The sequence below is a fragment of the Cryptomeria japonica genome, chromosome 10, assembly GCF_030272615.1.
Source record: "Cryptomeria japonica chromosome 10, Sugi_1.0, whole genome shotgun sequence".
NCBI classification, from domain to species: Eukaryota; Viridiplantae; Streptophyta; class Pinopsida; order Cupressales; family Cupressaceae; genus Cryptomeria; species Cryptomeria japonica.
Genome location: NC_081414.1, coordinates 907,735,004 through 907,751,343, shown reverse-complemented (window position 1 = coordinate 907,751,343; position 16,340 = coordinate 907,735,004).

Genomic DNA, 16,340 nt, shown 5'->3' with positions numbered 1-16,340 from the left:
TGTTGTTTGCATAAAACAAGCAGTATTAATCATTTCAATACACAAATCGGAAATGTCTTCAATGATATTCTGATGATCATGTCTCGAGATAAATTTGCACATATTAATGATTAATTTTCAGATAGTAGACAAGAAAAATATCATGTTTCTTCCTTGTTCGTCTAGTCAAGGACATCCTGGAGTCACTCAGAAATCATGATAGCGAAAAACAATTATAGAAAAGTTGAACAATCATGTTAAAATCATTATCCAAAAATATATTATCCACTAAAAAGTGTGTGATTTGTTTCTATTGATTTCATGATAGCTTGATAGTTGATAGTTTGATCTTGTGTTCAATGTTGGATATGTCTCAGCTTTCGCTTGTTAAGAGTTGTCTAACTATTTGTTCTATCTATTTGATTAAGCTCAAAATTGATCAAGAGTTTTTGCCCCCAGCTAAGTGTAGGATTTTACCCCAAGCCTAGAAACAAAGTCATTATGATATATCCAATGATCCAAACCATGGTAAGAAGCCACCTGGGATGTCCGCCTATGTACAAATGCTTATGATGGTTAGTGCTGATGGAAAATGAATGCAAGCGGAAAGATACATGAACTAATAGATGGAAGAGATAGCTGACAGATAGCGCCTGTTTGCCAGGTTTTCACCATCTGCTTTTATTGCACTTTTTTTGATATTTGATTTTTTTGGATTTTTTTTGCTTTTTCAATGTTTTTGATGTTTCTGATTTTTCTACTGTTTTTTATTTTTCTGATTTTTCACTATTTTTGATTTTTCTGATTTTTCACTTTTTTTTATTTTTTCTGCTTTTTCACTGTTTTTGATTTTTTTGATTTTTCAGACATAGAATTTCTTTAGGTGCATACTATTGGTGGGTTCTTCGAGTTGATCTTCATTCTGTGTTGATAGCTGATATGCTTCTGGTCCAAATACTATTGTGACCACAAATAGACCTAACCAATTTGGTTCAAATTTTCCTTTCTTTTCTCGATCTGCCTGGTTGCGCGGATTTTCCTTTAGCACTAGTTCTCCAACTTGAAAGATTTGTGGTTTAACCTTGTGATTATAGCTCCGACACATTCTTTGCTGATATACCTTTAGATGATCAAAGGCATTTTGTCTTTGTTCATGGATCAGTTCTAACTCTTGTAGTCTAGATACTCTTTGTTCTTCATTTGGGATGAGACCTTTTAGTGATACACGTAGAGAAGGTATCTCTACTTCGATTTTCAATATGGCTTCTGATCCATATACAAGAGAGAAAGATGTGGCACCTATCGGTGTGCGGATACTGGTGCAGTAGGCCCAGAGAGTAGGGTTTAGTTCAATATGCTAGTCTTTCCCAGCATCGTTCATTGTCTTTTTGAGAATTTTCAGAATAGTTTTATTAGATGCTTCTGCTTGCCCATTTCCCTATGGGTAATATGGTGTGGAGAATCCGTGTTGGATTTTGAACTTCTCGCATAGCTCTTGTACATCTTGATTCTTGAATGGTCGCCCATTATCAGTGATAATGGTCATTGGTATTCCATAGCGACAGATGATATAGTTCAAGATAAATGCAGCAATTTGTTTTCCTGTGATGTTTATGAGAGGTACCGCTTCAATCCATTTTGTGAAATATTCAGTAGCTACCAGGATGAATTTGTGTCCATTAGATGAGGAAGGATTTATCTTTCCTACTAGATCAAGTCCCCATTGGCAAAAAGGCCAAGATGTTGCTAAAGCATGTAGTTCTTGTGCTGGTGCATGGATCAAGTTCCCATGGATTTGACATTGTTTGCATGTTCTTGCTATCTTAAAAGAATCTCGTTCCATAGTCGGCCAATAATAGCCCAAGCATATGAATTTTTTTGAAAGGGTAAGACCACTTGAATGAGTGCGACAAATGTCATTATGGACTTCATATAAAGCCTTCTCATATTCTTCTTGTTCAAGACATCGTAAGAGAGTACCATCTAGACCTCGTTTATACAGGGTATCTACGACGAGAGTAAAATGAGAGGATTGGCGAATAAAGTTTCTCTTTTGGATTTTCGATAAATCAGGAGGTAAGATGTTATCTTTCAGCTATGTGTAATTTTGGCCATAGCGAGAGGAATCATGTCCAATAAGTTGACAGATGGTTTGGGAATCAAGATAATTAAAGGCGGGATGAAACAACTCTTCAACCAGGAATTCATAATGCTCTTGATTTTCCCATGTCTGCAATAGAGAAGCAAGTGTAGCCATGGCGTCTGCTGCTTTGTTGTCATTTCTGGGGATCTATTCAAAAGTTATTTCTACAAAGTACTTCTTGATATCATCCACTATCTTTTTGTAAGGCATGAGTTTGTCATCTTTTGTTTGATAGTAATCATTGATTTGATTAATGACAAGCTGAGAGTCTCCAAAGACCTGAAGTTGTTTAATGTTCCATTCTACTGCCATTTTGATAAATAGAATGTCTGCTCCTGATTTATGTTGTGTTCTTCTATTGATGCTTTCTCTTGATCCATGTTGTGTTCCATTATTGATGTTTTCTCCTGATCCATGTTGTGTTCCATTATTGATGTTTGCTCCTGGACTGATATTCAGGTGATGTATTTTAAGATATGGATCGAACCCTGGAACGTCTGTATATGAACATATAAAGTTGATTTGCCATCTTTTGAATGGTTTCCAATATTTCTGCCTTGCTAGTTCTGGTAGAGAGATTGTTGCCGTATGTAGATCAGTTGTATCAATGATAGTTGTCTTTGCTGGTTCTATTAGGATAGATGACTTCTCTTGATAGTACACAGGTAAGGTGTCAAATCTACCATCTTTCGGCACCTCTAGGAGGTTTTCACCATTAGATGCATCCTTTGTTTTTACTTCTTCTCGGTCTAATGTTGCCAGTAAATGGTTTTCAGCATTAGATCTGATATTGTTTTCTTGATTTTCACTTTTGCAACTAGGAGATTTAACACCCACTTGACTCAAAGATACGTTAGTGGAATCCCTGGTGAAAGTTGTTGCAGGTTTGATTTCATCAAGATATAAGGATATGGCATGGTCATTAGGTAAGGTATCAATGTCAGTATGTTCTTCATTTTCCAAGTCCATAGGTTTAGGATAGCTTAAGGATAAAGGATCTTCAGGTTGAATAGTTTCAAAGATATTTGGGGTCATGATAGAGATGTCAGTATGTATTTCCATGTCTAGAACGATACTCTATTAGAATGACCTCGTATAAGAAAATCCCGATCGTCCTTGGTTAAGTCCATGTCAGTCGAATGTGCTTCTGATTCAAGTAGGCTAGTTCCTAATGTTTGTTCTTCATACATGTGAACTACACCGACTTCTACATTTGCTTCTTCATCCCTCTCAATTTGAAGTTGCTCTTGTTTGTTTTTCCATGATAGAAAATATTCTCCGTTTCCCCAATCTTTTAGCTACATTTGTTCTTCCATGTTTGACAAAATTGATGCAAATGATTGTTCCTTGGATTGTGTGCTTGAAGATGCTGCCTCTTTGTTATGTGCAATTATGGTCTCTTGAGTTGATTCCAGATTACTACAACACTGCAATGGATTTAAGTCTGTTGATATTGTGATTTCTTGTCCATTGTATGGAAATTTTAAGCACTGATCACATGTTGATGTAATAGCCTGTATTTCCTATATCCATGGTCTCCCCAAGAGTATGTTGTATGGTAGGTCCAAGTCTAGAACTTGGCATGTTGTGTCTTTTTGTAGAGGTCCCACTCTGATTGGTAGTATCACAATTCCTTTAGAGGAATGCTCTTCTTCACTAAATGCTTTGATTTTTATCCTTGTCTGGGGACCAGCTGCATCTTCTGAATATCCTAGAGCATGGACAAGACTCAAAGAGCAAATGTTCAAGCCAACTCCCCCATCTATTAGGACATGTTTAACAAGCGTTCTATGAATGAGGACTTCAATTTGCAAGGAAGCACTATGGGGATGTTGTAATGAATTAGTGATTGGATATGAAGGAGATGAACTTTGAATAGGATCCTCTAAAATAGGTTTGATGGCAATTTTGGATATCCCTTAGGGAACTTCAGCTCTGGATGCTATGGAAGGTTCTTGCAAGCTTTCAGGAGGTGTAGGAATAGATGCCTTTGGAGAGTAAATTTGCTTATGGATGGATGGATCATTATTAGACATGGGTGCACAATTTTGATCTTCTATAGCCAAATCCTTTAGGGATCTCTTTAAGAGGTGCATAAAAGAGCCACCTTTCTTCTGAGATGTATTTAAATCATTGTGAGGTTTTAACATAGTTGGATTTTGATTTTGAACTTGTTTGATTGCTCTGATATGTTGGCTTGTCATGTTTTCTTCTTGTGTTTTTCTTTGGTATGTCATGTTGATATGATCTTCAACTATTTCAAATGTTTCTATTTCCGTTTCAAGGGTTTGATTGTCTAAAGGTTGTTTTGGTAAGTGATCAATGGTCAATGTCAAGGCAATAGAGTGATATGACACTAAAAGAGGATTCAAGTGTTTAAAGGCTTGCAAGTTTTTCGATCTTTGGTTTAGGAGTGCAATGATGGTGATTTGATAAGAACCAAGTCTAGTAGGAACAATATATCCTATGATGTGGGACAAGGTTATCCTAACCAAACATTTCAGTTTCATGATAAAGAATGATTGATCCTGATGAGAAACTATGTTTGAGTGATCAGTTTACCAAAGAGGGTGATAATGCACTTTGAGATGTTTAGATCTTGAACTTGTTGGGGGTGAACACTTGAAAAATCTTGAGGTGTATATGTTCTAGAGTCTGATTTTGATGAATGATAACTTGACCAAGCAAACCAAGAAGACAATATAAGCATAGATTGACAGATAACAGGTGCTTCTGCTTACTGCAAATTGATCAGGCATAAATGATAAATCTTAAATAGGCATGTAAGACCGTTTTGGATTGACAAATGCAGAGTTTTGTATGACAGATTATGCAGCATAGAATGACAAGAGATACAAAATAGAATGACAGACTAGTGACTTCATGTGTAAAGCAGTGTTTCGTACGACATAGAACCTTGACTTGTATGACAAAAGATCAAGCAGTACGACAGAATATCTTGACTCGTACAACAAGTATTTTAACTGGTGTAAAAAGTATTTGTTTGTTTGAGTTTTTGATCACTGAATTTTGATATTTTGCTTTGGTTTTCTAGTTTTAAGTGTCTAATTTTTCAATTTAGGGATGAATACACAACAAACACATGATATGATAAGTGACTCTCAATCAAGCTAAACCCTAAGGAAGTTGGCTGAGAATGAAAACCTTTGCTTGCTGACTTAGGTACACACCCAATAGCTAATCAGAATATGACCGCTGAGTCTCACGCAATGGATTCTCAACGCTGTATTATCTGACTCTGAACGCTAATGGGGGCACGATATGGAAAGTGTCTTGGGAGAGTTACTATCTCTCTTGCACAAATATTATCACCCTTTCAGAGGTGAACCAGGTAGCTTCTATTTTAATGGGTACTAGTAAGGGATCCGTTCAGCACGTAGGGGTATAAACTCAATTAAGAGGTCTCCCAGCCTTGAAAACCAAGGTTTGATATACCTAAAGGTACGGAGGAGAGATATTCCTGATCACTGCTGTTACATTGATTTTCATCAAAAACACATTTATTTTATAGTGGGTTGGATTACTTGGCGTTAGCCATTCCCACTTAGGTTGTTCCCCTCTCACCGGCCTTAATGGCTAAGAGTTAATAACTCCTCGGGAGGGCAGGCCTGCTAAAGAGATGCACTAATGAAAGCAAAAGATGAATCTAGCTTTCTGATCACCTAAGAAAGGTAAGAGCATACTCACCTATCATCAAAGACACATAAGACATGATAGTTCATCTTTTAGCCCAAATTGAAGTGTGCCTAAAAATCTTAAAGAATACACAAAGTTTTTGCTGAATCCTTAGGCAACCTACAAAATAGATCCATTAGTAGTCATGATTGTGTTTTGAATTTGTCTTTGACAAGCATCCTGCAAAAAAGAGTTAAGCTACAAACATCTCATAGACATAACAAGATTAGCATTAGTGATCCAAACTATGAAATTTTAAAAAAAAACTATATGAAATTTTAGCCTAACTTCAAATAGGCATAACTTTCTACTCGGGACTCGAAATTATGAATCGTTTAACTCGTTGGAATGGTCTTCGAGATTTGTAGATGAGATTTTGATATAGCCTATGCTTTCAAGGGCTAAAAATGACCAGAAGGCCTTCAAAAATGCAAATTACCACCGTATAGGCAAATTTGAAAATTCTAATTTGCAGTTTATGGAAAAACACAGAGATGCAGAAACTCATACGACATGATTTATCAGTTAGTATGACACAAATTTAGATTTCACATAGGAATAAAAGAAGACTCGTACGACATAAGATTTTGAAGCCAAAAATTCATACAAAACTGTTGGCATTATGTGAACCGTATGAGAATATAATGACATTGTGTGTTGTAATTGATGTCAATATGACGAAGAGAGAACCGGTATAACACTATGAACCAGCATTTGTGCCAAAGTGAAGAGGTGTGTTTGTTCAAGGTGAACCAGCATATGGTTATGGGAACTGACACATGGAAGAGTTGTATGACTACCAGTTGGTAGTCTCAACTTCAGGGTTTCTGGTTGAAGTGCTTCAAGCCTGTGTGGCTCAACCGGTGACTTTGTGTGATGAGTTAGCATGGTAATGAAGAACAGATCATGTTGCCATGTAAGCCTTGTGCATGTGAAGGATCTTGCATGAAGGAGATTGTTCTTATCTACCTCAGGAATGTGAGAAGTCTGTAAATGGTGATAACATGTGATGGGTTATCAGCCGCCAAGAAATTGGTGGAAAATGAACTATGGAGAACGTCTTGAGATTGGATCAAGACTATTGCATTTAATGCAGTATGCTCAATGGTCAGGATTGAACCGTTTGAATTCCTTAACCTAACAGGTTTAGGGTTTAGGGTTTATGCTACCGACCTATCTGCTTTCCTATAAGGTCAATGTTGTGTTTCTTTCTGAGGTTGTTGGTAAAAGTTGTGTGTGTGTATCCAAGAGAAGAGGATACGTGATTCTTGCCAAACCAGAGGAGAGAAGTGACACCTACAGAGTGGAAGTGCAGAAGGTGAAGAGGAGCTTAAGTGGATTTGCATTGGCATTGAGTGTTATTACGAGTTCATTGTAATACCTATTGATCTCTAACCACCTCAACAGTTGAAAAATCTCTTAATAGTGTAGCCTTAACCGACTTGCTCTAAATCCTTTAACAGGGTGACTCAAAACCATTGAGTTCTTGAAATCCTCTAACAAGGTAACCTTTAACAGGGTTTAACCCTTAACCGAGTATTCTAGCCATCCCTTAATCGGGTGATCCCTAACAGGATCGGTTCCTAAACAGAACCTATTGTATCAGTCTTTAACTGGACAAGGTTCCTAACAGAGTGGACTTCTAAAGAGTTCAAAAACAAGCTTGTGGGTATTCATCCCCACCGTGGTTTTTCCCAGTTGGGTTTCCATGTGAAAAATATGTGTGTCATGTGATGTTTTCTTCATGTGATGCTATGTTGTTTTCTGTCAAGTGGTGAATCATGTTGATCTAGTTGCTTATATGTATATCTTTGATGGTAGATTACTTGATCATGCATAAGGGTGAAATGGAAATGAAGTGTTAGATTGTATGAGAAGATAAGTGTCAACCGGTTTATGCTTGTCTCAGTTATTTTGGGTTTTGTTGGTTGTACTCTGTTTAAGGACCAATGTTACCGTTTGTCTATCAATGCACAGTGTCTGCTGACAAACCGGTTTAAGAGTGTGTTTTTGTCTGTACTGATTCACCCCCCCCCTTAGTACCGGTTTGGTACTATTCATTCATCATTGAGTTATCAATTGGTATCAGAGCATCCTCTAGGTCCTCCGTGTTATAAGCTTAACCGCTTGAGGTAAAGATCCCAATCTAATGATGAAGAGGGAAGGTCCAAAGTTTAACAGAGAAAATTTTAGTATATGGAAAGATAGAATGAAGATATACATCAGAAGAATGGGTGCTCAACACTGGAGCTATGTTGAGAATGCCTATGTTGCCCCTACCGATACTCTCACTGATGACCAAAAGAGAGAGATGCAAGAGAATGGGCAAGTCATGGAAGCCCTAATTGGTAGTTTATCTGACATTGAGTTTATTGATGTCCAAGATAAGGTAAATCCCAAAGAGGTATGGGATACTCTTGAAAATATCTATGGTGGTGATGAGCATGTAAAATTAGCTAAATAAGAAAGCCTCAGAGGGAATTTTGAAGACATGCAGATGGTTGAAGGTGAGACCATTCAACACTATGGAATAAGAATCAAAACAATTATTGGAGATATCAAGAGTGCAGGTGGTAAAATCGAAGATTCCACTGTGGTAAGCAAAGTCCTGAGATCCTTATTACTAGTCTATGCAATAAGGGTTGCTGCTATTCAGGAGCTGAGATCAATAGACAAGACTAAGGTATCCCTAGACTCCATCATTGCAAAGTTGATAGCCTATGAGCTAAATAGTTTTGATGGCAGTGTTCAAAAGATTGAATCAACTTTTAAAGCTTCTGTTGTACCATCCAGAAAAGGAAAAGAAGCTAGCACTAGTGGTGAACCAAGACAAAGCAGAGAAATGGATGATGAGGAGATTCTGATGGCATTTGAAGCTCTTCTTGCCAGGAAACTCCCAAAAGGAACCAGAAAATACAGAGGTAAGCTCCCTTTGAAATGCTTTTCTTGCAACCGGATAGGACATATTGCTGTAAACTGTCCTAATGGTGATGACAAGGACAAATCCGAAAGGTTCAAGAAATTCAAAGGAGGAAACCGGAGAAACTGTTTTGTGGTAGTTGATGAAGGTGTCACAGATGAGGAATCAGAAGATGAAGAAAATGAAGATATTGTGTTTTTTGTTGTCAAGGAAGATGTTTTAGACAAGAAGGCTCTTGTCTCCCAGTTTGATAATTCCAATAAGTGGATCATTGATAGTGGCTGTTCTCACCATATGACTGGTGATCAGAGCAAGTTTCTATCCTTGGAAGAATATGATGGTGGTGTGGTTCGCTTTGGTAATGATGCACCATGTATGGTCAAAGGCAGAGGGTCCATCTCTCTGAATGGAAAAAGTAGTGTTGACAATGTGTATTGGGTTGATGGTCTCAGACACAACCTTCTGGTGTTGCCTAGCTGAATGACAATGGTCTCACTTTTGAATTCAAGAATGGAGTGTGCAGAATCAAAGGAAAGAATGGTGAATTGGTGGCCACCGGCATGCAGACCAAAGGTAACCTATTTCAGCTGAATGCAAATATAAGTACATGTCTTATGGCTAAATTTGATGATAGCTGGATATGGCATAGGAGACTCTACCATGTAAACTTTGATAACATTGTGAAGGCTAGTAAGATCAAGGCAGTTAGAGGGTTGCCGATTCTAAGAAAACCAGATAATACCTTGTGCAGAGAGTGTCAATTGGGGAAAATGTCTTCCTCAACCTTTAAAGGTAAATCTTTCACTGTTGACAATTTGCTTGATCTTGTGCATACTGATTTGTGTGGTCCTATGAAAACTAGGAGTGTGCAAGGTGATAGTTACTTCATGATTCTCACTGATGACTCCTCAAGATTTATGTGGGTCACATTCTTGAAAGATAAGTCTGAAGATTTTGTAAAGTTCAAAGCTTTCAGAGCATTAGTGGAGAAGGAAAGTGGTAAAAGGATCAAGTGCCTGAGAACTGATCAAGGAGGGGAATTCACTTCCGGTGAATTCAACAAGTACTGTGAAGAACATGGCATCAAGAGGAAACTATCCACCCCTTGGACTCCATAGCAGAATGGCCTAGCAGAGAGGAATAACCAGATTGTAGTTGAAGCAGCTAGAACTATGTTGATTCAAGGAAAGGTAGCCCACACCTTTTGGAGAGAAGCGGTGAGCACTGGAGTCTACACAATGAACCGGGTACTCATTAAGAAAGGTAAGGATAAAACTCTTTATGAGTATTGGACTAGCAAGCCACCTATGGTTAGCTATTTTAGAGTGTTTGGTAGCAAATGTTACATCAAGAGGAGTGAACACCAGAGCAAATTTGATGTGAAATGTGATGAGGGAATATTCCTAGGGTATTCCACCAAGAGAAAAGCTCTCAAGTATTTAAATAATAGGACTTAGAGAATCATGGAAAGCATCAATGTAAGAGTTGATGAAACCTCTGAGAAAACTGAGGAAGCCAACAATAAGCAAGTGGTAAATGAACCGGTTGTAACCTTTTGGGAACCGGTTGTCAGTCAACCAAGTACCAGCAATAGTGTTCCTACACCGATAGATGTAGATGCTAATACTGATGGAAATGAGGATGAAGAAGAAAAGCAAGAGGAATCTATCAAGACCATTCCTTGGTATGTTAAGCTGAATCATGATCCTAAGTAGATCATAGGAGATAAGGATGCAGGAATCCTTACAAGAAGAAAGGTTAGAGAAAACTCATGTATGATCTTTGAATTTGAGCCTAAAACATTCAAAGAGGCACATAAACATGAAGACTAGATCAAGGCAATGGAAGAGGAACTTGACTAGATAGAGAAAAATGGTACATGGTCTTTGGTACCCAGACTAGAGTATAAAAATGTCATTGGTACCAAATGGGTTTTCAGAAATAAGCTGAATGAGGATGGCATAGTGATTAGGAACAAAGCTAGATTGGTGTGCAAAGGATATGCTCAAGAAGAAGGAGAAGATTATGGAGAAACCTTTGCTCCTGTAGCTAGATTGGAAGGAGTTCATATGCTTCTTGCATATGTAGCTTTTAAAGGTTTCAAAGTATATCAAATGGATATAAAATCTACATTCTTAAATGTACTTGAAGAGGAGGTGTATATAGAGCAACCAGATGGGTTTGCCCTATCTGAAGATAGTGACATGGTATGTAGGCTACATAAAGCCTTATATGGTCTAAAGCAGGCACCTAGAGCTTGGTATGAACATCTGCATTCCCATCTTGTGAAGATTGGATTTGAGAGAACAAGTGAAGATAGCAATATCTACTTGAAGTCTGAAGGAGATCAGTCCCTCATCTGTGAGGTATTTTTTGATGACATTATCTTTGGTGGAGATGACAAGATGAGTCATGAGTTTGCAGATGAGATGAAGAAAGAGTTTGAGATGTCACTCATAGGGGAGATTAAGTTCTTCATTGGACTGTAGATCCAATAGATGAAAGATGGAATCTTTATCACTCAGTCCAAGTATGTCAAAGAGGTGTTGAAGACCTTTGGCATGGAAGATAGCAAACCGGTTGGTACACCGATGGTGACCAGTTGTAAACTATCCAAAGAGGATGACTCAACATTGGTTGATGAGAAGGAATACTGATCAATGATTGGTAAGTTGCATTATGTAGTGCATAGCAAACCAGATATTGCACATGCAGTTGGCATTACTGCAAGGTTCCAGAAAAGCCCAGGAGAATCTTACTTGGTTGCAGTTAAGAAGATTCTTAGGTATCTGAAGGGAACTGTTGATTATGGATTGTGGTATCCATATAGAAAGGATTTCAACTTAAAAGTATACACAGATGCTCATTGGGCAGGTAATGTAGATGACCGTAAAAGAACAACTGGTGGTGCATTCTTTCTCTGTGGAAGATTGGTTTCATGGATGAGTAAGAAACAGAGTTGTATCTCTCAGTCTACAGCACAAGCAGAGTATGTTACAGCTTTCATGAACTGCACACAGACAATTTGGATGAAGCATGTATTAAATGGTTTCAAAGTTTCTGTATCTGAACTGGTAAGTATATTTTGTGACAATACTAGTGCAATTAATATCTCCAAGAATCCGGTTTTACATTCTAGAACCAAGCACTTTGAGCTTAAGTATCATTTCTTGAGGGAAAAGGTTCAGAACAAAGAGATTGCACTGGAACATGTTTCCAGTAAGGAGAAGTTAGTAGACATATTCACCAAGCCTCTCCCAAAGGCTACATTTATGTACTTAAGAGGTGAATTAGGGGTGTTGCCCCTTGAGGAGGTAAACTAAAAGCATATGCTCCACATCAGTCAGGTATTTCATAGTTAAATTTTTTTTGGATTGATGTGTTGAAGGATGCTACTCCTCAGGGGGAGAAGCATAATGGAACAGGGTAGCTTGTGCCTCCACTTTGGTATTGTTGTCAAAGGGGGAGAAGATGTGAAGCAGAGAAGATATCTGCAGAAATTTGGGGAGAAGATGTGAAGCGGAGAGATATCTTTGTATATTTCCATCAATGCCAAAGGGGGAGATTGTTTGCATTATGTGAACCATATGAGAATATAATGACATTGTGTGTTGTCATTGATGTCAATATGATGAAGAGAAGAGAACCCGTATAACACTATGAATCAGCATTTGTGCCAAAGTGAAGCGGTGTGTTTGTTCAAGGTGAACCAGCATATGGTTATGGGAACCGACACATGGAAGTATTGTATGACTACCGGTTGGTAGTCTCAACTTCAGGGTTTCCGGTTGAAGTGCTCCAAGCATGTGTGGCTCAACCGGTGACTTTGTGTGATGAGTTAGCATGGCAACAAAGAACAGATCATGTTGCCGCGTAAGCCTTGTGCATGTGAAGGATCTTGCATGAAGGAGATTGTTTCTATCTACCTCAGGAATGTGCGAAGTCTATAAATAGTGATAACATGTGATGGGTTATCAGCTGCCAAGAAATCGGTGGAAAATGAATGATTGAGAATGTCTTGAGATTGGATCAAGACTATTGCATTTAATGCAGTATGCTCAATGGTCAGGATTGAACCGTTTGAATTCCTTAACCTAATAGGTTTAGGGTTTAGGGTTTATGCTACCGACCTATCTTCTTTCCTATAAGGTTGATGTTGTGTTGCTTTCTGAGGTTGTTGGAAAAAGTTGTGTGTTTGTATCCAAGAGAAGAGGATATGTGATTCTTGCCAGACCGGAGGAGAGAAGTGATACCTACAAATTGGAAGTGCAGAAGGTGAAGAGGAGCTTAAGTGGATCTGCATTGGAATTGAGTGCTATTACTAGATCATTGTAATACTTGTTGATCTCTAACCACCTCAACAGTTGGAAAATCCCTTAACAGGGTAGCCTTAACCAACTTGCTATAAATCCTTTAACAGGGTGACTCAAAACCATTGAGTTCTTCAAATCCTCTAACAAGGTAACCTTTAACAGGGTTTAACCCTTAACCAGGTGATCCCTAACATGATCAATTTCTAACAGAACCTATTGTATCAGTGTTTAACCAGACAAGGCTCCTAACAGAGTGGACTTCTAAAGAGTTTAAAAATAAGCTTGTGGGTATTCATCCCCACTGTGGTTTTTCCTAGTTGGGTTTCCACGTAAAAAATATGTGTGTCATGTGTGATGTCTTCTTCATGTGATGCTATGTTGTTTTCTATCAAGCGGTAAATCATGTTGATCTAGTTGCTTATATGTGTATCTTTGATTGTAGATTACCTGTTCATGCATAAGGGTGAAATGGAAATGAATCGTTTGATTGTATGAGAAGATAAGTGTCAACCGGTTTATGCTTGTCTCAGTTATTCTGGGTTTTGCCGGTTGTACTCTATTTAAGGACTGGTGTTACTGTTTGTCTGTCAATGCATAGTGTCTGCTGATAAACTAGTTTAAGAGTGTGTTTTTGTCTGTACTAATTCACCCCCCTCTTAGTACCGGTTTGGTACTATTCATTCATCATTGAGTTATTAGAAACAGGATTATCTCTAGTATGAGAGTCCAAATCAACTCGTACGACATAGGAATGAGTTAGAACGAATAAAGAGTTTTCAATGTAAAATCTTGTATGAGTCAAAATTATACCTAGTACAAGTCAGGATGAAGTGTCGTCTGGGGCTAAAAGGTAGCTCGTACAAGTTGGAAAATCAACTCATAAGACTTTCTGATTCTGATTCAACAAAGATGAATGTTTATTGATGCTTGAGAGGCCGTAAATGATGATTTCTATCCCACAGTGGGTGCCAAAATGTCATGCTCTATGAAGTGTACCTGTACCTGCAACCATAATGCACTCAATAAATCATTACAAGCATGGTTAGAAGATTTAAATCAAAGAAAGACAAAACCATAGCTAATCAACTTATTGCCTCCTAGTAAATGCGAGTATGAAAAATACTCTCAGATCTGATTATGCATATTCCAGTGACTTGACTACATTTAGATGGAGGATTTGATGGACAAAAATGCATGATTTAGCAAGAATAGCATGATAACATTGCTAAAATTGATAAACTATAAGCTAGATGCCTATAATAACAATGCATAAGATGAGAATGAGATGGGATGTAAACATGATATGAAAGAATGATATGAAATTGGGACATGAAATTGGTACCCATATTGCTCCAAAATGAGGTCTATTTATAGGATTTCCCAAGGCTAGGGGTGATGTGGCAAGAATCAACAGTCAAGATTGATCTAAAGATATCAATGGTTAAATTGGAGGAGGATGGCAAAGGGGGTTGGATTAAAGGGAACATCTGTCATCTCTATGGTGACAAGTGTCAAGAGGCTTCTAGAAGGGGTTAGATGAAAGGGAACACTTAGTGACAAGTGTCACAAAAGTTCTAGAAGATGTTGGATGAAAGGGGACATGGTGGTAGGTAGAATGGGTTAGGTTTAGGAACGGTTAGGTTTAGGAGTGGTAGAAGTTAGGAGAACTTGAATTTAAAAATTTAAATAATATGAAAAGGCCATTTACTCTCAACAACTCATGAATTTGATTTGTTTTAATTAATTAGGGGATTTAGAAGAAATGATTTTGGATGGAGGGAATTAATTAATTAAAGGGGTGAAATGAACCTATTAAATAAATCCTTGGATTTATTAATAAGTAGATGAAAAGGGAAATTTAATCAAATTTCCTATTGAATTCAATTAAATTGGGAAGGGGGATTAATTAAATAATTGCTTATTTAATTAATTATCTTCAGACCATTTTTAGGTGTATATACGTATAAGTCTATGATTGGTGGCTTGTTATATCTAACTCAGACTAGACCGGATTTTATGAATGCAGTAAGTATTAATTCAAGATATCAAAGTAATCCTAAATAAAATCATGAATGTGCAATAAAGAGGATATTTCAGTACTTGCAAGGAACAACAGAATATGACTTATGGTATTCTAGAGATGATAAGTTCACTTTATGTGCATATATAGATTTAGATTGGGCAGGAGATACTTATGATAGGAAGAGCAGTTCTGGTGGAGCTTTCTTTCTTGTAAAGAAATTGGTTTCATGGATCAACAAAAAATATTCATGCATTTCTTTAGCTACTGCAAAAGCTGAATATGTTGCAACAGCAACTAATTTCACTCAAGTCTTGTGGATGAAGCAAATGTTGAAGGATATCAAGATAAATTGCGGTGAACCGGTAGTTATCTATTGTGATAACTCTGCAGCTATTGACATATCTAAGAATCTAGTATTTCACTCTAAGACTAAGCACATTTCAATAAAATATAACTTTTTGAAGGAAAGGGTGGAAGAAAAGGAAGTCAAATTAGTTTATGTGAACACTAAAGAGTAGATTACAGATATATTCACTAAACTATTGTCTAAGGAATCATTTGAATATTTAAGAGACAGGTTAGGGATATCTACCCCTTAGGTAGAAACTTAACTGATGGAGTAGAGCATTAGTCTGATATGCATCATCAACCTTATCCTTTGCTCTGGATTGATGTAGTGTTGCTACTACTCAGGGGGAGTAGTCAGCTTTGAGATTCATAGGATTTTATATCTATGTCATATCTTTGGCATTGATGTCAAAGGGGGACAATTATATGTGAAAAATAATGTCATAATATGTCATATGGGAGAGAGATTCATATCAGTTTTAGATTGGACTGTACTCCTTAGGGGGAGTTGCTGGGATTTTTTCAATTTTTCATTGTTATATCTTCTATGAGAAATGTTTGGCATTTCTTGGCACTTAGATGATTTATTTTTAACATATAGTGTTGCCATCAATGCCAAAGGGGGAGATGGTTGGTAATATGAAGGAATAGATTATGTGTTGCATTGATGTTTTGTCATTGATGTCAACACTAGCTATTATGATTGGTTACTGGCATACAGGTTTTGGTTACCGGTAGAAGAACTAGTGTTACCGGCACAAGGGACTATCAGTTGGATACTATCGACATGTTTGGATCAATGGAATATGTTTGGTTTGATATTTCTGGATTATGTTTAGGTTAGTTGGTATTGACTTGATGATTGGATGCTATCATATGCTTTAGTAAGCCTATACCAGTAAGGGTTTAAGGTTTTAC